This window comes from Triticum dicoccoides, chromosome 6B (genome assembly GCF_002162155.2).
Source record: "Triticum dicoccoides isolate Atlit2015 ecotype Zavitan chromosome 6B, WEW_v2.0, whole genome shotgun sequence".
NCBI lineage: Eukaryota > Viridiplantae > Streptophyta > Magnoliopsida > Poales > Poaceae > Triticum > Triticum dicoccoides.
The window spans coordinates 677305534-677328101 of NC_041391.1; the positions used below are offsets into that span (position 1 = coordinate 677305534).

Genomic DNA, 22568 nt, shown 5'->3' on the forward strand with positions numbered 1-22568 from the left:
CCGCGCTACTGCTATCAACTTAGTAGTAGCGAGGTTTAAAACCCTGCGCTACTGGTAAGTAGCAGTAGCGAGGGTTTTTAACCCTCGCTACTAGTAACTTTCTGTGTATAGGCTTTTCCCTAGTAGTGTCAAGGGGGGGGGGCGGCCAAGGGGGTGGCTTGCCCCCTAAGCCAAGTGGGGCGCCCCCACCCCTAGGGTTACCAACCCTAGGCGCAGGGGGGCCCAAGGGGGGCGCACCAGCCCACCAGGGGTTGGTTCCCTTCCCACTTCAGCCCATGGGGCCCTCTGGGATAGGTGGCCCCACCCGGTGGACCCCCGGACCCTTCCGGTGGTCCCGGTACAATACCGGTGACCCCCGAAACTTTCCCGATGGTCGAAACTGGACTTCCTATATACAATTCTTTACCTCCAGACTATTCCGGAATTCCTCGTGACGTCTGGGATCTCATCCGAGACTCCAAACAACTTTTGGGTTACCGCATACTAATATCTCTACAACCCTAGCGTCACCGAACCTTAAGTGTGTAGACCCTACGGGTTCGGGAGACATGCAGACATGACCGAGACAACTCTCCGACAATAACCAACAGCAGGATCTGGATACCCATGTTGGCTCACACATGCTCCTCGATGATCTCATCGGATGAACCATGATGTCGAGGATTCAAGTAATCCCGTATACAATTCCCTTTGTCAATCGGTATGTTACTTGCCCGAGATTCGATCGTCGGTATCCCAATACCTCGTTCAATCTTGTTGAAAGAACATGTGATGCCCCCATGTTTGGTTTTGGTAATTGATGACAATCTCTATGGACTAATGGTTGCCTTGAGTTATATTTGAATGTTTTGTCCATAGGCTTTTCTTGAAGTCCATGTGTTGGTTTCAAGGAGTTTATGAGTTGACCAAGGTGCTATTAAGGAATTATCCAAAGATTGGTCATGTGAGTGCTGAGCTTATTGCAAGCATGTCTTGAAGAAGAAGATTGTGTGATCATTCATGTTTACCTTCAAGACATCATCCAAATGAAGAGAGTTGGAATGATTCAAGGTTGATCAAGACTAAGTCAAGAGTGAATCAAGTTGATCAACTCTCAAAGTGTAGAAGATGTACCGAGAGGGATCAAGTGATCCCATGGTATGGTGAGCATTGTCCATTGCAACTTGTGTACTAACCCATGGTCTATGTGAGAGTTCTATGTGGGGTTAGGTACGTGTCCATGGGCTTGCGTCAATAGGAAGATATCATACAACCCATGGAAAGGATGACATCAAGTGGTGATCGTCATCATGATTGCTGTGTGCAAGTTCAAGTGGAGAATCACGAACAAATCAAGTGCTTGAATCTTGCCATCCTTTGTGGTGTCAATGGTCTTGTGAAGATGTGCCGAAGAGTGGCTCACCCATAGTGGACTATGGGGGAGCAATCATCTAGTTTTCATCGAGCCAACGCAATCAAGAAAGGTGGTCCAACTTGACGGAGTCAAGATCGTCATCATCTAACTCAAGTGGACCATGTGCAAGGCAAAGGTTTGCCCTTGATAGGTTTTCTCTTTTACCGGTCTCGTGCTGGTAGTTGGGAGACCGGGTTATAGGATCGTTTACCGTACTATCAAGGGGGGCTCTCAAGTTGGTAGCTTAATCGTATCGTTAGTAGAGAGCTCAAACCATTGCATCCTTGCATCATGTTTCTTGGTTCTTGTTTGGTTATCTTTGTGAGTCTTAGAGGTTATTGTCATCTTGATGACAAGCTTGAGTTCATCGAAAACGGAGTTCGCATGCGTCTTCTATGATGTTTTTGGTGTTGGAGGTTTTACCGGTCTTATCCAAGGAAGGGTTTTCACCATTTTCTGATGGGCATTTTCTCATTTGCTTCTTATTGATATTTCTATCAAGATCGTGTTAGCCCTTGTTGCTAACTTTCCAACAAACTTGGTTTCATCGAATTCGGAGCTCGTATGTGAAAGTTGTGGCTGTTTTGATATTGCCTGTTTTACATAGAGAGGTTGTACCGCCCCGTAGAGAGGTTGTAGCGGTTGAACGGTAGAACCGGTGTTTGGAGCGGTTGTACCGCTCCAGAATTGGTCCGGAGGTTGTTCCGGCCATGTACCGCTCTACCACCGGACTGGTTTCTGTTTTGGAGCGGTTCTTGGGCGGTTGTTGACCGGTTTTACCGGTGTAACCGGTACTACCGGTTCCCCAGACTGTTGTACTGCTTAGAGTTTTTCCCAGGTTGGTTTTTCCTCTACTTTGGCCGGTTGTACTGGTTCGTGCACCAGTTGTACCGGTCGTACAGCTTTCTGCACATAACGGGCAGATTCGTGGGGACCTATTTAAGGGGGTCTTCTTCCCCAATGGTTCCCTATCTCTTGAGCTCGTTTTTGCCCCCATTGTTGATCTTCTTTGAGCTTGCTAACTCTCAATCCCTCCATGGATTCTTGCTAGTTTTTGAGGGAAAAGAGAGAGGAGATCTAGATCCACACTTCCACCAATCACTTTCTCCTCTATGTGAGGGGAACCCCTTGGATCTAGATCTTGGAGTTCTTTGTGTTCTCCTTCTTGTTCTTCCTCTTACTTTCCTCCCTAGCATTAGTTTCTTTGGTGGGATTTGATAGAGAAGGACTTGGGTACTCTGTGTGCCCTTGCCATTGCATTTGTGCATCGGTTTGAGTTCTCCACGGTGATACGTGGAAGTGAAGTTTGAGAAGCTTATTACTCTTGGGTGTTTGGGCACCCTAGAGCTTGTTCCTCTTGGGTGCCTTGGCGCCCTAGACGGTTGGTGGTGTTCGGAGCTCAATCATTGTGGTGTAAAGCTCCGGGCAAGCGTCGGGGTCTCCAATTAGGTTGTGGAGATCGCTCCGAGCAATTTGACGGGTATCGGTGACCGCCCCAAAGGGTTGCCAAAGTGTACGGGTTCGGTGACCGCCCCCAAGGGTCGCCATTTGTATGGGTTCGGTGACCGCCCTCAAGGGCCCCTTAGTGGAATCACGGCATCTTGCATTGTGCGAGGGTGTGAGGAGATTACGGTGGCCCTAGTGGCTTCTTGGGGAGCATTGTGCCTCCACACCGCTCCAAACGGAGATTAGCATCCGCAAGGGTGTGAACTTCAGGATACATCATCGTCTCCGCGTGCCTCGGTTATCTCTTACCCGAGCCCTTTACTTATGCACTTTACTTTGTGATAGCCATATTGTTCTTTTGTCATATATCTTGCTATGACATAGTTGCTTATCTTGCTTAGCATAAGTTGTTGGTGCACATAGGTGAGCCTAGTTGTTGTAGGTTTTGTTCTTGACAAATTAACCGCTAGGTTTATTCCGCATTTGTTCAAGCCTCTACCGTAATTATTTTAAAGTGCCTATTCACCCCCCCTCTAGGTGACATCCTCGATCTTTCAATTGGTATCAGAGCCTCGTCTCTCTTTGTTGGGCTTAACTGCCTAGAGAGTAAAGATGTCGACTAGAGGATTAGGATTCTCGGACACTCTTAGTTTTGATGGCACAAATTTTGATGTTTGGGTAATTCGCATGCTTAATCTCTTTAGGGTCATGGACCCAACTTTAGAGCGAATTGTAGATATGGGTTTTTCTCCTCCAAAGGATCCCCAAAGATTATCTTTAGAGGATGAGAAAAACTCTTATCTCAATGCTCAAGCCTCTAATGTGCTTTTCGATGCTTTGAGCAATGTAGTTATATTTCAACTCATGCCGTTCCGGGATGCTCATGAGTTATGGACAAAGCTTCAAGATAAATATGGTGTGTCCATGATTTGTGGGGATGATTGTTCTCCCTCCACCTCCGGTCGTATAGTCTTCTGAACTTCTTCTACTTCACCTACATGTGATTTGCCACAAGGTAATGATATGATGAGTAGTGTTGGTCATTGCAATGATGATAGTATGCTTATTGTGGATGATCCTTCATCACTATATTATTGCAATGCTCCTTCTTTGGGCTTTAACACTTCGAGCACTCCAAATGTTTCACATGCTTGTGTTGATAGTCCTTGCATATCATGTAGAAATTGCTTGACTAAATCTCATGATGATATGCTTTATATGTCTTGTTGCCATGATAAAAATGCATCTATTTCCTCGAATTATTGTGCTAACAATGTAGAGGAAACCCAACACTCCATGGAACAAGATGTGGTGTTTAATGGTGCCTCAAGGGATCCTACATCATCATCTATTGCTTTTTGCCTTATGGCTAAGGCGTCAAAGGTATCTCCTACTTTGTACCCCAATATGTCTCTTGATGATGATGTTGATGCTAATGATGATGAGGATAATGATGAAGAGAATGATAATGTTGCCTCCTTAAAAACTAAGGGGGAAATGATTTTTAAAGCTCTTCATAAAAATAAAATTGCTCGTTCCAACTTCATGGAAATAATGTCCATTGCCATTGATTGCAAGAAATACATTGAAGAGTTGGAATCTCATCTAGAGGAGCATGAGGTCACCATTGAGAAAATGGAAGCTCATGGGCGTGATTACGCAAATGAGATCGTGGAGCTATCTCAAGCTCTTGAACTTGAACAAACCACCAAGGAATCTCTTGAGGAGACTTTTGCTCTAGAATTGTCTAGAGTGAAGGAATCTACTGATAGAGTTCTTGAGGTGGCCAATGTTTTTGAAACTAAAAATGGTAAGCTTGAAGTTGCTCATGCTAGACTCCTTGAGGATTTTGAGCACCTCGAAAATGGCTCAAGGGTCATCAAGGGCGAGCTCATCAAACTCACCGAGTCTCATGCTCAACTTGAAGCTTCTTATTTAAAAGAGCTTGCCAAGGTGCCTTCTCCTCTTGTTGTTAATGATGATGTGTGTGCTACTAATTCTATTACTTGTGAAGCATCCATTTTGAAGGAGAATGTTGAGCTACGGGCTCAACTTGAGGTGCTATCTAGTAATTATGGGAAATTGGAAGAAAGTCATGAAAAGCTCTCAAGCTCTCATGATGATCTTCTAGTATCCCATAGTGTGCTAAAGATAGCCCATGAGGCCATGATTGTTAAGGTAACATCTAGTGAGCCTCATGTGGATACTAGCACTACTTCTAGTCAAAATAGTATATTGCCATGTGCTAGTCCTTGTAATTCATCTACTCACAATGTTGGTACATATTGTGATGAATTGCTTTCCTTGCCCTGTTGCTCTAATGATGAAGCTTATACTTCCTCTAGTACTTGTGTTGAGACTAACCATGTAGAGGAAATCAAAGAGCTCAAGGCCCAAGTCACTTCTTTAAAGAAAGACTTCGAAAAGAGTCATCAAGGGAAATCCACACTCAACAATATCTTGAGTGTGAAAAAATCCCCCAATGACAAAGGTGGACTTGGATTCAACTCCAATAAGAAGAAGAAGTCCAAGATGAACAAAAGGAAGGGCCAAGAACAAGTCAAGAATTCGGCCAAGATTGTTTGCTTCAAGTGCAAAGTCGAAGGGCATTATGTTAGATCTTGCCCACTGAAGAAGAAGGCCATTAGTGTCAAGCAACAAGGGAAGAGGGCACAAGTTCAATCTCATGCTCAACATCAAGTTGAAGAAAGGCCTCTTCCCCAGAAGACTCAAGTTAATGCTTCTCAAATTGAGAAATCAAGTGAGAAGAAAGTGAAGAGTAGACGTTGCTACTTATGTCATGAGAAAGGTCACGTCGCTTATTCATGCACTAGTGGTAACTTATCCAACCCAATTATTATTGATGATATCTATTCTCTTGGTAAGGATAAGGTTGGCAATGTGTTTGCCAAGTTTGTTGGTACTCAAAGTGGTGTCAAGCAAAGAACCATTTGGGTAGCCAAACCTATTGTGACTAACCTGTTAGGACCCAGCTTGGTTGGGGACCAACAAGCTCAAACTTGATCAATAGGTGTTGTTGGAGGGCATTGGAGACTTGGCTACATTATGAAGAATTAAGGGGACTTCATCACTCTTATTGTCTCAAGCCAAGTCAATTGAATCATCAAATTTATATCTTATATCCAATGTGCCTCCTTGCGGTAACTTGTACTTAAAATTGCTTACATTCAAAGTTACTTGCCCCCTTGCATGTTTTGGTTTTGTTCCTTGCATGTGTTTGTATATGTTGTGATTCCAACTTGCTTATCTTGAGCAATCAAGTATGTGTGTGTTGGTTTGCACATCATGTACGCGTGTGTCGTGCGTTGAGCCTTTATGCTTCTTGTTTGTATCCTAGTTGGCTCGTGTGAGAGATTAATGGAACATCCCATTTTGGGGGAGTGATGTGCTTTGTGCACCTCACAATCCTATAAATGTGTGTACATGAGGAATACAATCTAGTATTGATATTACAAGATTATCTAGTCGCTAGGTGGTATATCTCTCATGAGAAATTCAAATTCTAAATAGTCCATTAATTATCTCTTGTTTGTTCCTCTTATTGCCTCTTGTTAAGTTCTTATTGGTATCACATTATGGGGGAGTAATATGCTAAGTGCATATTACAAGCCTAGAAAATGTGTACATTTGAGATATTGTCACCTAGAATTGATATTGTAAATTATCTTGTTCCTAGGTGGCATGTTAGCTCTACAAGTTGCAATTTGCGTGTGTTTGGTGTGAAGATGATTTTGGATATCATTGCTATCTACCAACGGGAATTATTTCCAAATACTTCTTGTCTTTTGACAATTGGTACTCACTTATGTGTGGTAGAAATTATTGATCATCTTCACGTTGGCGTTTGCTTTTTATTTGCCTTATCTCTTGCCAAGTTTGTGTCAACTCCCGTTGTCTTCCCTACCACTTGTGGATCTTTTTTATTTCTTGTTCTTGTCTAGTGTTTTCTAGATATAGTGAAAGTGATGATCCCACCTTCTGCATTTTGTATTCAAATGCAAATCCTATGTAATGCACAACTTGTGGGGGAGCTATTCTATTTTCTCTAAAATGCTCATCTTGTGATCCTCATCAAGTGTGTTTTTGTGGAAGGCAAGCCATTTCTTTTTGGTACTTTGTGCCATCATGAAACTTTGTTGAGAGCTTGGTTTGTTTGGAACCATCCTCTCTTTGGGAGTTTGACATCTTTATTTTCGTGTGTATCAATGGATATTTCATTCCTTGATGTATCTTTTATGGACATCCTCCAAGTGATGATTTATTCATTTGGTATCTTTTCTTCGCTCGGAATTTCTTTGTCTTTTGGTCTCGGTTCTTGAAAGTCTTGAGCATGCATATTTACTTCTTGTAGTTTCTTTGGCATGCTTTCTTTCTTTGACTCAATATATAGGGGAAACTCCACCTAGCCTCAATTTGGATGAGATGTGCATGAAATTCATTTTCATATCTATATGCACATATTTATGTGGAGTTTGTCCTATGTATTGGTGTTTCTAACTATGTGGTCCCAATGAGTTTGGGTACCATTTAGTTTGTGTTGTTCTTCTAGGAACATTTGGAGATGCATTGGATGCTCGGCTCACTCACAAGGAAGGTGTTTCCACCATATGCTTATTGGAGTCAAGCTAGGATGATCAATGAATTGCCATCTACCTTCAATTGGTATCTACTACATCCTTCCAATGGTATCTCGGTAACAAGTATCATCATCTACTTCATGCACACATTTCTTGCATCAACCTTGTGTAGGTTGTATCATGGCATGTATTCATTCTTTCTTGTGATACTTGTTTCCTTTCTCAAAGCATCCCAACTATGATCTCATGTTGCTAGTTGTGATGTCTTTGATGGTTGTGCGGTAGGAATTCATTTATATACAATAAGACCATATCTAGCCATGTGCTATGCTTCCAAGCAAATATCTTATTGGTATATGTATGACTTCCTTTTGGATATCTTATTCCTTCGTGTTGTAACTATGTCGAGTGTACATCCTTCTTTGTAGACATATATCATCATGATTTCGTCTACCTAGAACCTTATACACCTGAGAGAAATTACATCTCTGGACGATATCCTTTCTTTCACGCCCACCTTGTCTTTCTTTTGCTATTTCTTTGGTGGCTCCGTGAAAGATCTTGTCTTGAGTGCGGGTCTTATCTCATTGCATCTTGATGCACTCTTTTGTGGTGAAGATTTTTTTTTCCTCATGCTTGTCTTGACGAGGCCTTTGCCATCTTAATTGGTATCCCTTGTCTTGATGAGGCTTTCATTTTCTATCTTCACCACGGGTTGTCACAAGCATAGGTTCTCTTCTGCTTATTAGTAAGCTTGTGAACCCATTTACCAGTTGTGTGTGAGAATGATAGGCCTTGCACCATGTGCCTCATTCTTTCAAGACTATGTTGATGCTTAATGCTCATCCTAATTTTAGTCTTCTCAAATGCTTCGCCATGACTCACACACATTATTTTGGTTGAGCCTATTCTTAAGTGAAATCTTTCACTTGTTGCTCAACCATGTGTTTGTTGCAAGTACTAGGCTTAGTTTCCTATATGCTCACTTGCACTTGTTGTAAGTTTCTATTGATTTTGGGGGAGCTATGATCCTATTTTGTGCACTTTGTATCCAAATACAAAAATTCTTGATGTGCAGAAATCATGGGGAGCTTCTCTAGTTTCTTTAGAACACTGCTCCACTCTTATCATAATATCCTTTATTCATGTGGCTCGTAGGATCATTGGCCTAGTTGGTTCAATTGGTATCTTTTGATAGCTTGCTTCAATTGGTATCTTTTGGTTGCTTGATTGCTTGTTTCTCTCTTTGATTATGTCCTTGTGGCATATCTTCCTTTTGCAATCTTTGGGCCTCAATATAGTTTGTCTTCCTCCAAGTATTTACCGTTGGATATGTGTATTGCATTCCACTCTCTTGTTGAGAAATACACAATTTATGGAGGAACACATTTTATATTGGCCTTCTAAGCTTTTAGCCCATTTTGGCAATCGATGCCAATGGGGGAGAAGTTTTAGAGAGTTTTGTGGAGAATTTTAGAGAGTTGTCTCCTCTTGCTTTGGTTTTGTTCCTTAGCATTTGCATCTCATTCGCATGCACTATTGGTTGTTGCATTGCAATGTGATGCATAATTCCTTATATAAACTCTCTTGAAAGTGATTGTCATCAATTACCAAAATGGGGGAGATTGAAAGAACATGTGATGCGCCCATGTTTGGTTTTGGTAATTGATGACAATCTCTATGGACTAATGGTTGCCTTGAGTTATATTTGAAGGTTTTGTCCATAGGCTTTTCTTGAAGTCCATGTGTTGGTTTCAAGGAGTTTATGAGTTGACCAAGGTGCTATTAAGGAATTATCCAAAGATTGGTCATGTGAGTGCTGAGCTTATTGCAAGCATGTCTTGAAGAAGAAGATTGTGTGATCATTCATGTTTACCTTCAAGACATCATCCAAATGAAGAGAGTTGGAATGATTCAAGGTTGATCAAGACTAAGTCAAGAGTGAATCAAGTTGATCAACTCTCAAAGTGTAGAAGATGTACCGAGAGGGATCAAGTGATCCCATGGTATGGTGAGCATTGTCCATTGCAACTTGTGTACTAACCCATGGTTTATGTGAGATTTCTATGTGGGGTTAGGTACGTGTCCATGGGCTTGCGTCAATAGGAAGATATCATACAACCCATGGAAAGGATGACATCAAGTGGTGATCGTCATCATGATTGCTGTGTGCAAGTTCAAGTGGAGAATCACGAACAAATCAAGTGCTTGAATCTTGCCATCCTTTGTGGTGTCAATGGTCTTGTGAAGATGTGCCGAAGAGTGGCTCACCCATAGTGGACTATGGGGGAGCAATCATCTAGTTTTCATCGAGCCAACGCAATCAAGAAAGGTGGTCCAACTTGACGGAGTCAAGATCGTCATCATCTAACTCAAGTGGACCATGTGCAAGGCAAAGGTTTGCCCTTGATAGGTTTTCTCTTTTACCGGTCTCGTGCTGGTAGTTGGGAGACCGGGTTATAGGATCGTTTACCGTACTATCAAGGGGGGCTCTCAAGTTGGTAGCTTAATCATATCGTTAGTAGAGAGCTCAAACCATTGCATCCTTGCATCATGTTTCTTGGTTCTTGTTTGGTTATCTTTGTGAGTCTTAGAGGTTATTGTCATCTTGATGACAAGCTTGAGTTCATCGAAAACAGAGTTCGCATGCGTCTTCTATGATGTTTTTGGTGTTGGAGGTTTTACAGGTCTTATCCAAGGAAGGGTTCTCACCATTTTCTTATGGGCATTTTCTCATTTTCTTCTTATTGATATTTCTATCAAGATTGTGTTATCCCTGGTTGCTAGCTTTCCAACAAACTTGGTTTCATCGAATTCGGAGCTCGTATGTGAAAGTTGTGGCTGTTTTGATATTGCCTGTTTTACATAGAGAGGTTGTACCGCCCCGTAGAAAGGTTGTACCGGTTGACCGGTACAACCGGTGTTTGGAGCGGTTGTACCGCTCCAGAATTGGTCCGGAGGTTGTTCTGGCCATGTACCGCTCTACCACCGGACTGGTTTCTGTTTTGGAGTGGTTCTTGGGCGGTTGTTGACCAGTTTTACCGGTTTAACCGGTACTACCGGTTCCCCAGGCTGTTGTACCGCTTAGAGTTTTTCCCAGGTTGGTTTTTCCTCTGCTTTGGCCGATTGTACCGGTTCGTGCACCGGTTGTACCGGTCGTACAGCTTTCTGCACATAACGGGCAGATTCGTGGGGACCTATTTAAGGGGGTCTTCTTCCCCAATGGTTCCCTATCTCTTGAGCTCGTTTTTGCCCCCATTGTTGACCTTCTTTGAGCTTGCTAACTCTCAATCCCTCCATGGATTCTTGCTAGTTTTTGAGGCAAAAGAGAGAGGAGATCTAGATCCACACTTCCACCAATCACTTTCTCCTCTATGTGAGGGGAACCCCTTGGATCTAGATCTTGGAGTTCTTTGTGTTCTCCTTCTTGTTCTTCCTCTTACTTTCCTCCCTAGAATTAGTTGCTTTGGTGGGATTTGAGAGAGAAGGACTTGGGTACTCTGTGTGCCCTTGCCATTGCATTTGTGCATCGGTTTGAGTTCTCCACGGTGATACGTGGAAGTGAAGTTTGAGAAGCTTATTACTCTTGGGTGTTTGGGCACCCTAGAGCTTGTTCCTCTTGGGTGCCTTGGCGCCCTAGACGGTTGGTGGTGTTCGGAGCTCAATCATTGTGGTGTAAAGCTCCGGGCAAGCGTCAGGGTCTCCAATTAGGTTGTGGAGATCGCCCCGAGCAATTTGACGGGTACCGGTGACCGCCCCCAAGGGTTTCCAAAGTGTACGGGTTCGGTGACCGCCCCCAAGGGTCGCCATTTGTACGGGTTCGGTGACCGCCCTCAAGGGTCCCTTAGTGGAATCACGGCATCTTGCATTGTGCGAGGGCGTGAGGAGATTACGATGGCCCTAGTGGCTTCTTGGGGAGCATTGTGCCTCCACACCGCTCCAAATGGAGATTAGCATCCGCAAGGGTGTGAACTTCGGGATACATCTGTTGGGGAACGTAGCAGAAATTCAAAATTTTCCTACGTGTCACCAAGATCTATCTATGGAGAGACCAGCAACGAGTAGAAAGAGAGTGCATCTACATGCCCTTGTAGATCGCTAAGCGGAAGCGTTCAAGTGAACAGGGTTGATGGAGTCGTACTCGTCGTGATTCAAATCACCGATGATCCTAGTGCCGAACGGACGGCACCTCCGCGTTCAACACACGTACAGCCCGGTGACGTCTCCCACGCCTTGATCCAGCAAGGAGAGAGGGAGAGGTTGAGGAAGACTCCATCCAACAGCAGCACAACGGCGTGGTGGTGGTGGAGGAGCGTGGCAATCCAGCAGGGCTTCGCCAAGCACCATGGGAGAGGAGGAGTAGGAAGAGAGGTAGGGCTATGCCAGAACTTCGTCTGTAGCTCCCATGCGCCTCCCCACTATATATAGGGGTGGAGGGGCTGGTTTCTTACCCTCCAAGTCCATTGGGGCATTGGCCAAGGTGGGAGGAAAGAAATCCCATCATTTCCTTCCCCACCGATTGTTATCCCCCCTTTTTAGGGATCTTGATCTTATCCCTTTGAGATATGATCTTATTCCTTCTAAGGGGGGATCTTGGTGCGCCTTCACCAGGGATGTGGGGCCTTGCCCCCACTACCCACGTTCATGTGGGTCCCCCCAAGCAGGTGGGCCCCACTCAAGAACCTTCTAGAACCTTCCCGGTACAATACCGAAAAATCCCGAACATTTTCCGGTGGCCAAAATAGGACTTCCCATATATAAATCTTTACCTCCGGACCATTCCGGAACTCCTCGTGACGTCCGGGATCTCATCCGGGACTCCGAACAACATTCGGTAACCACATACAAACTTACTTTATAACCCTAGCGTCATCGAACCTTAAGTGTGTAGACCCTACGGGTTCGGGAGACATGTAGACATGACCGAGACGTTCTCCGGTGAATAACCAACAGCGGGATCTGGATACCCATGATGGCTCCCACATGTTCCACGATGATCTCATCGGATGAACCACGATGTCAAGGACTTAATCAATCCCGTATTCAATTCCCTTTGTCTATAGGTATGTTACTTGCCCGAGATTCGATCGTCGGTATCCAATACCTTGTTCAATCTCGTTACCGGCAAGTCACTTTACTCGTTCCGTAACACATCATCCCGTGATCAACTCCTTGGTCACATTGCGCATATGATGATGTCCTACCGAGTGGGCCCAGAGATACCTCTCCGTTTACACGGAGTGACAAATCCCAGTCTCGATCCGCATAAAACAATAGATACTTTCGGAGATACCTGTAGTGCACCTTTATAGTCCCTCAGTTACGTTGTGATGTTTGATACACCCAAAGCACTCCTACGGTATCCAGGAGTTACACGCTCTCATGGTCGAAGGAAGAGATACTTGACATTGGCAAAGCTCTAGCAAATGAACTACACGATCTTTTGTGCTAGTCTTAGGATTGGGTCTTGTCCATCACATCATTCTCCTAATGATGTGATCCCGTTATCAACGACATCCAATGTCCATAGCCAGGAAACCATGACTATCTGTTGATCACAACAAGCTAGTCAACTAGAGGCTCACTAGGGACATATTGTGGTCTATGTATTCACACGTGTATTACGATTTCCGGATAATACAGTTATAGCATGAATAAAAGACAATTATCATGAACAAAGAAATATAATAATAATACTTTTATTATTGCCTCTAGGGCATATTTCCAACAGTCTCCCACTTGCACTAGAGTCAATAATCTAGTTCACATCGCCATGTGATTAACACTCACAGGTCACATCGCCATGTGACTAATACCCAAGAGTTTACTAGAGTCAGTAGTCTAGTTCACATCACTATGTGATTAACACTCAATGAGTTTTATGTTTGATCATGTTGCTTGTGAGAGAGGTTTTAGTCAACGGGTCTGAACCTTTCAGATCCGTGTGTGCTTTACAAATCTCTATGTCATCTCCTAGATGCAGCTTCCACGCTCTATTTGGAGCTATTCCAAACAACTGTTCTACTTGGAGCTATTCTAAATTATTGCTCCATTATATGTATCCGGTCTCTCTACTCAGAGCTATCCGGATAGGTGTCAAGCTTGCATCGTCGTAACCTTTACGACGAACTCTTTTACCACCTCCATAATCGAGAAAATTCCTTAGTCCACTAGTTACTAAGGATAACTTTGACCGCTGTCCTGTGAGCCATTCTTGGATCACTCTTGTACCCCTTGACTGACTCATGGCAAGGCACACTTCAGGTGCGGTACACAGCATAGCATACTGAAGAGCCTACGTCTTAAGCATAGGGGACGACCTTCGTCCTTTCTCTCTATTCTACCGTGGTCGAGCTTTAAGTCTTAACTTCGTACCTTACAACTCAGGCAAGAACTCCTTATTTGACTAGTCCATATTGAACACCTTCAAGATCATGTCAAGGTATGTGCTCATTTGAAAGTATTATTAAGCATTTTGATCTATCCTTATAGATCTTGATGCTCAATGTTCAAGTAGCTTAATCCAGGCTTTCCATTGAAAAACGCTTTCAAAATAACCCTATATGCTTTCCAGAAATTCTACGTCATTTCTGATCAACAATATGTCAACAACATATACTCATCAGAAATTCTATAGTGCTCCCACTCACTTCTTTGGAAATACAAGTTTCTCATAAACTTTGTACAAACCCAAAAATTTTGGTCATCATCAAAGCATACATTCCAACTCCGAGATGCTCACTCCAGTCCTTAGAAGGATTGCTGGAGCTTTGCATACTTATTAGCATCTTTCGGGATTGACAAAACCTTCCGGTTGTATCACATACAACCTTTCCTCATTAAAATCGTCGAGGAAACAATGTTTTGACATCCTATCTGCAAGATTTCATAAATAATGCAGTAATCGCTAATATAATTCCAACAGACTCTTAGCATCGCTACGAGTGAGAAAATCTCATCGTAGTCAACTCCTTGAACTTGTCGGAAAACATCTTAACGACAAGTCGAGCTTTCTTGATGGTGACATTTACCATCATTGTCCATCTTCCTTTTGAAATCCATCTGTACTCATTAGCCTTACGACCATCGAGCCGTTCTGCCAAAGTCTACACTTTGTTTTCATACATGGATCCTCTCTCGGATTTTATGGCCTCAAGCCATTTATCGGAATCCGGGCCCACCATCGCTTCTCCATAGCTCGTAGGTTCATTGTTGTCTAGCAACATGACCTTCAAGACAGGATTACGTACCACTCTGAAGTAGTACGCATCCTTGTCATCCTACGAGGTTTGGGAGTGACTTGATCCGAAGTTTCATGATCAATATCATAAGCTTCCACTTCAATTGGTGTAGGTGCCACAGGAACAACTCCCTGTGCCCTGTCACACACTAGTTGAAGAGACGGTTCAATAACCTCATCAAGTCTCCACCATCCTCCCACTCAATTCTTTCGAGAGAAACTTTTCCTCGAGAAAGGACCCGATTCTAGAAACAATCCATATTGCTTTTGAATTAGGAGGTATACCCAACTGTTTTGGGTTTCCTATGAAGATGCATTTTATCCGCTTTGGGTTCGAGCTTATCAACCTGAAACTTTTTCATATAAGCGTCGCAGCCCCAAACTTTTAAGAAACGACAACTTAGGTTTCTCTAAACCATAATTCATACGGTGTCATCTCATCGGAATTACGTGGTGCCCTATTTAAAGTGAATGTGGTTGTCTCTAATGCCTAACCCATGAACGATAGTGGTAATTCGATAAGAGACATCATGGTACGCACCATATCCAATAGGGTGCAACTATGATGTTCGGACACACCATCACATTATGGTGTTCCAGGCGGTATTAATTGCGAAACAATTTCCACAATGTCTTAATTGTGTGCCAAAACTCGTAACTCAGATATTCATCTCTATGATCATATCATAGACATTTTATCCTCTTGTCACAATGATCTGCTACTTCACTCTGAAATTACTTGAACCATTCAATAATTCAGACTTGTGTTTCATCAAGTAAATATACTGAACATTTACTCGAATCATCTGTGAAGTAAGAACATAATGATATTCACTGCATGCCTCAGCACTCATTCGACTGCACACATCAAAATGTGTTACTTCCAACAAGTTGCTATCTTGTTCCATCTTACTGAAAATGAGGCTTTTCAGTCATCTTGCCCATGTGGTATGATTTGCATATCTCAAGTGATTCAAAATCAAGTGAGTCCGAACGATCCATTTGCATGGAGTTTCTTCATGCATATACACCAATAGACATGGTTCGCATGTCTCAAACTTTTCAAAAACGAGTGAGTCCAAAGATCCATCAACATGGAGCTTCTTCATGCGTTTTATACCATTATGACTTACATGGCAGTGCCACAAGTAAGTGGCACTATCATTACTATCTTATATCTTTTGGCATGAAAATGTGTATCACTACGACCGAGATTCAATAAACCATTCCTTTAGGTGCAAGACCATTGAAGGTATTATTCAAAAATAGAGTAACCATTATTATCCTTAAATGAATAACCGTATTGCGATAGACATAATCCAATCATGTCTATGCTCAACGCAAACACCAATCTCGGTGGTAGAGGGAGCGTGCGATGCTTGATCATATCAACCTTGGAAACACTTCCAACATATATCGTCAGCTCACCTTTAGCTAGTCTCCGTTTATTCCGTAGCTTTTATTTCGAGTTACTAACACTTAGCAACCGAACCGGTATCCAATACCCTGGTGCTACTAGGAGTACTAGTAAAGTACACATTAACATAATGTATATCCAATATACTTCTATCGACCTTGCCAGCCTTCTCATCTACCAAGTATCTAGGGTAATGCTGCTCCAGTGGTTGTTCCCCTTATTACAGAAGCACTTAGTCTCGGGTTTGGGTTCAACCTTGGGTTTCTTCACTAGAGCAGCAGCTGAATTGTCGTTTCATGAAGTATCCCTTTGTTCCCTTGCCCTTCTTGAAACTAGTGGTTTCACCAACCATCAACAATTGTTGCTCCTTCTTGATTTCTACTTTCGCGGTGTCAAACATCATGAATATTTCAAGGATCATCATATCTATCCCTGATATGTTATAGTTAATCACGAAGCTCTAGCAGCTTGGTGGCAATGACTTTGGGGAAACATCACTATCTCATCTGGAGGATCAACTCCCACTCGATTCAAGTGATTGTTGTGCTCAGACAATCTGAGCACAAGCTCAACGATTGAGCTTTTCTCCCTTAGTTTGCAGGCTAAGAAAATCGTCGGAGGTCTTATACCTCTTGACGTGGGCATGAGCCTGAAATCCCAATTTCAGCCCCCGAAACATCTCATATGTTCCGCGACGTTTCGAAAACGTCTTTGGTGCCTCTACTTAAACCATTTAATTGAACTATCACGTAGTTATCAAAACGTGTATGTCCGATGTTCGCAACATCGACAAACGACGTTGGGGTTCAGCACACTAAGCGGTGCATTAAGGACATAAGCTTTCTACTGATCGCATAATCGCTACTATCAACTTTCAACTATATTTTCTCTAGGAACATATCTAAACAGTGGAACTAAAGCGCGAGCTTACGACATAATTTACAAAAGGTCTTTTGACTATGTTCAGGATAATTAAGTTCATCTTAAGAACTCCCACTTAGATAGACATCCCTCTGGTCATCTAAGTGATCACATGATCCGAGTCAACTAGGCCGTGTCCGATCATCACGTGAGACGGACTAGTCATCATCGGTGAACATCTTCATGTTGATCGTATCTACCATACGACTCATGCTCGACCTTTTGGTCTCCGTGTTCCGAGGCCATGTCTGCACATGCTAGGCTCGTCAAGCTAACCCTAAGTGTTTTCGCTGTGTAAAACTGTCTTACACCCGTTGTATGTGAACGTAAGAATCCATCACACCCGATCATCATGTGGTGCTTAGAAGCGACGAACTGTAGCAACGGTGCACAGTTAGGGGAGAACACTTCTTGAAATTTTGTAAGGGATCATCTTATTTACTGCCGTCGTCCTAAGTAAACAAGATGCATAAACATGATAAACATCACATGCAATCAAATAGTGACATGATATGGCCAATATCATTTTGCTCCTTTTGATCTTCATCTTCGGGGCTCCATGATCATCATCGTCACCGGAATGACACCATGATCTCCATCATCATGATCTCCATCATCGTGTCTTCATGAAGTTGTCACGCCAACGACTACTTCTACTTCTATGGCTAACGCGTTTAGCAATAAAGTAAAGTAATTTACATGGCGTTCTTCAATGACACGCAGGTCATACAATAAATAAAGACAACTCCTATGGCTCCTGCCGGTTGTCATACTCATCGACATGCAAGTCGTGAATCCTATTACAAGAACATGATCAATCTCATACATCACATATTATTCACCACATTCTTGTTGGCCATATCACATCACAAAGCATACCCTGCAAAAACAAGTTAGACGTCCTCTAATTGTTGTTGCATGTTTTACGTGGCTGCTATGGGTTTCTAGCAAGAACGTTTCTTACCTACGCAAAACCACAACGTGATATGCCAATTGCTATTTACCCTTCGTAAGGACCCTTTTCATCGAATCCGTTCCGACTAAAGTGGGAGAGACTGGCACCCGCTAGCCACCTTATGCACCAAGTGCATGTCAATCGGTGGAACCTGTCTCACGTAAGAGTACGTGTAAGGTTGGTCCGGGCCGCTTCATCCCACAATACCGTCGAAACAAGATTGGACTAGTAACGGTAAGCATATTGAACAACATCAACGCCCACAACTACTTTGTGTTCTACTCGTGCAAAGAATCTATGCAATAGACCTAGCTCATGATGCCACTGTTGGGGAACGTAGCAGAAATTCAAAATTTTCCTACGTGTCACCAAGATCTATCTATGGAGAGACCAGCAACGAGTAGAAAGAGAGTGCATCTACATACCCTTGTAGATCTCTAAGCGGAAGCGTTCAAGTGAACGGGGTTGATGGAGTCGTACTCGTCGTGATTCAAATCACCGATGATCCTAGTGCCGAACGGACGGCACCTCCGCGTTCAACACACGTACAGCCCGGTGACGTCTCCCACGCCTTGATCCGGCAAGGAGAGAGGGAGAGGTTGAGGAAGACTCCATCCAACAGCAGCACAACGGCGTGGTGGTGGTGGAGGAGCGTGGCAATCCAGCAGGGCTTCGCCAAGCACCATGGGAGAGGAGGAGTAGGAAGAGAGGTAGGGCTGTGCCAGAACTTCGTCTGTAGCTCCCATGCGCCTCCCCACTATATATAGGGGTGGAGGGGCTGGTTTCTTACCCTCCAAGTCCATTGGGGAGTTGGCCAAGGTGGGAGGAAAGAAATCCCATCATTTCCTTCCCCACCGATTGTTATCCCCCCTTTTTAGGGATCTTGATCTTATCCCTTTGGGATATGATCTTATTCCTTCTAAGGGGGGATCTTGGTGCGCCTTCACCAGGGATGTGGGGCCTTGCCCCCACTACCCACGTTCATGTGGGTCCCCCCAAGCAGGTGGGCCCCACTCTGGAACCTTCTAGAACCTTCCCGGTACAATACCGAAAAATCCCGAACATTTTCCGGTGGCCAAAATAGGACTTCCCATATATAAATCTTTACCTCCGGACCATTCCAGAACTCCTCGTGACGTCCGGGATCTCATCCGGGACTCCGAACAACATTCGGTAACCACATACAAACTTCCTTTATAACCCTAGCGTCATCGAACCTTAAGTGTGTAGACCCTACGGGTTCGGGAGACATGTAGACATGACCGAGACGTTCTCCGGTCAATAACCAACAGCGGGATCTGGATACCCATGATGGCTCCCACATGTTCCACGATGATCTCATCGGATGAACCACGATGTCAAGGACTTAATCAATCCCGTATTCAATTCCCTTTGTCTATCCGTATGTTACTTGCCCGAGATTCGATCGTCGGTATCCAATACCTTGTTCAATCTCGTTACCGACAAGTCACTTTACTCGTTCCGTAACACATCATCCCGTGATCAACTCCTTGGTCACATTGCGCATATGATGATGTCCTACCGAGTGGGCCCAGAGATACCTCTCCGTTTACACGGAGTGACAAATCCCAGTCTCGATCCGCATAAAACAATAGATACTTTCGGAGATACCTGTAGTGCACCTTTATAGTCACTCAGTTACGTTGTGATGTTTGATACACCCAAAGCACTCCTACGGTATCCAGGAGTTACACGCTCTCATGGTCGAAGGAAGAGATACTTGACATTGGCAAAGCTCTAGCAAATGAACTACACGATCTTTTGTGCTAGTCTTAGGATTGGGTCTTGTCCATCACATCATTCTCCTAATGATGTGATCCCGTTATCAACGACATCCAATGTCCATAGCCAGGAAACCATGACTATCTGTTGATCACAACAAGCTAGTCAACTAGAGGCTCACTAGGGACATATTGTGGTCTATGTATTCACACGTGTATTACGATTTCCGGATAATACAGTTATAGCATGAATAAAAGACAATTATCATGAACAAAGAAATATAATAATAATACTTTTATTATTGCCTCTAGGGCATATTTCCAACAACATCGTCGTCTCCGCGTGCCTCGGTTATCTCTTACCTGTGCCCTTTACTTATGCACTTTACATTGTGATAGCCATATTGTTCTTTGTCATATATCTTGCTATCACATAGTTGCTTATCTTGCTTAGCATAAGTTGTTGGTGCACATAGGTGAGCCTAGTTGTTGTAGGTTTTGTTCTTGACAAATTAACCGCTAGGTTTATTCCGCATTTGTTCAAGCCTCTACCGTAATTATTTTAAAGCGCCTATTCACGCCCCCTCTAGGCGACATCCTCGATCTTTCACTTGTTACCAGAAAGTCACTTTACTCGTACTGTAATGCATGATCCTGTGACCAAACACTTGGTCACATTGAGCTCATTATGATGATGCATTACTGAGTGGGCCCAGAGATACCTCTGCGTCATACGGAGTGACAAATCCCAGTCTCGATCTGTGTCAACCCAACAGATACCTTCGGGGATACCTGTAGTCACCCAGTTACGTTGTGACGTTTGGTACACCCAAAGCACTCCTACGGTATCCGGGAGTTATACGATCTCATGGTCTAAGGAAATGATACTTGACATTGGAAAAGCTCTAGCAAACGAACTACACGATTTTCTGCTATGCGTATGATTGGGTCTTGTCCATCACATCATTCTCCTAATGATGTGATCCCGTTATCAACGACATCCAATGTCCATAGTCAGGAAACCATGACTATCTGTTGATCAACGAGCTAGTCAACTAGAGGCTTACTAGGGACATGTTGTGGTCTATTTATTCACACATGTATTACGATTTCTGGATAACACAATTATAGCATCAATAATAGACAATTATCATGAACAAGGAAATATAATAATAATCATTTTATTATTGCCGCTAGGGCATATTTCCAACAATCACTGCATCTCCGCACATTGAATAAGGAGTGAGGCACTTCAAGAAAAAATTTGGTGTCGTTGAAGTAATGCTATCCAAAAGTGGTTTCACATGGGATGGAAGTCGAAAGATGATTCAGTGCGAGAAGGCACAATATGAAGCTCATTGTCAGGTAGATCACTTGAACCACTAAAACTGAATTCCTTAGTAATGCTTTGTGCTAAATTTCATTGCTATTGTACCTTGGTTACCTGTTATTGTAGTGTTTTCTCTGCAGTATTTTTTGTATTTGGATCATCCCTTGTTGTCTTATTAGTGCTACTATTCCTAAGATGTTCAAGGAGAAAGTAGTACCATTTCTATCCCTTGTTATTGTCCTTTCTATCTAAAACCAACTTTCTTCTTTTGTAAAAAAACATGTAGATTCACAAGGAGGCTAAGGGGTTGTATGGTGTATCATTTCCATACTTTGAACAATTGGCTGCTATCTATGGCAAAGACATTGCAACATGAGAAAGTGTGGAAGGCTTTGGAGAGGCAGTGGGAAACTTGGAGAAGGAAATTGCTATGGAAGAAGAAGAAAATGAGGAAAAGGACATGATCTCAATAGGAACAGCTCGACGGTCCATTGACACTTGCTCTATTGATACAACTAGTTCGAAGAGGCAGAAAAAGGAGCCAAGGCCAAAGAGGGCGACGGGACCAAGCGATCCATTTGCAGCCATGCTTCAAGATGTCAATAGCCAGCTAAACAACGTGACACAACATGTGGGTGCAATGACAACATCATTTACAGCAGCAATGGCGCGAGAAGCAGCACAAGAAGACCCTCGATAGAAATCAAGAGAAAAGGCAATTAGTGAATTGTCTAGGCTTGCATTTACTGGGAGTGAGATCGTTGAAGCTGCAACAATATTCGCTAAAGCTCCAGAGCACATGAACATGATGCTTGTGCTTCCAGGCATTCTGAAGAGGGACTTCGTCCTGAAAATGATGTTCGGTATCCCTTTTTATAAATTCTCTTTAATAATATGCACTATCTTGTGATGCAGTTTTTGTTTTTCCCGACTGTTGATTCGTGATCTAACTAGGTAGGTTGCTGAAATCAATGAAGTAACAAGGTGAAAATGTTCAACAACTCATGTGTGACCACCTTTTTCTAATATGTGATATCTAGACTGCCATATAAATATGTATGATAGTTGATAAATTATGCTCCTGTTACATCACTGATTTATAACACATTTTGTTATTCTTGATTGAACTTATTTGTTAACCTTGGGGGTTGATAGCATCCTGACATTTATCACCATGAGTGGCTCAAGTGAACTAAAATTTCAATAGTACAGAGTGGCATATATAAGCAAGAGTGGTTATTTGCAGTATATATAAGCCAAACTTGTAGTGACATAGTGATGTGGTGTTTTTGACTGGTTATATATAAGCCAAACTTGTGTTGAAGTGTTTTCCTTGTATCTAACTCTTGCTTATTGGCTCCTCACACTACTAGGGAAAAGCCTAGCAGCAGTGCGGGTTTTAGGCCTATCAGTAGCGCGGGCTGGAGAGCTACTGGTACGGCGCTACAGCTAAAGCTTAGCAGTAGTGTGCCTAGACCCACACTACTGCTAAATCGACTTAGTAGTAGCGCTTCTCCAAAGGAGTG

General features: G+C 43.1%; 1 pseudogene; it reads left to right on the forward strand.

Moving 5' to 3' along the window:
- The window catches only part of LOC119321472, a 34331-nt pseudogene extending 12589 nt beyond the window's left edge, over nucleotides 1-21742 (forward strand).
- Nucleotides 21743-22568: the final 826 nt, after the last annotated feature.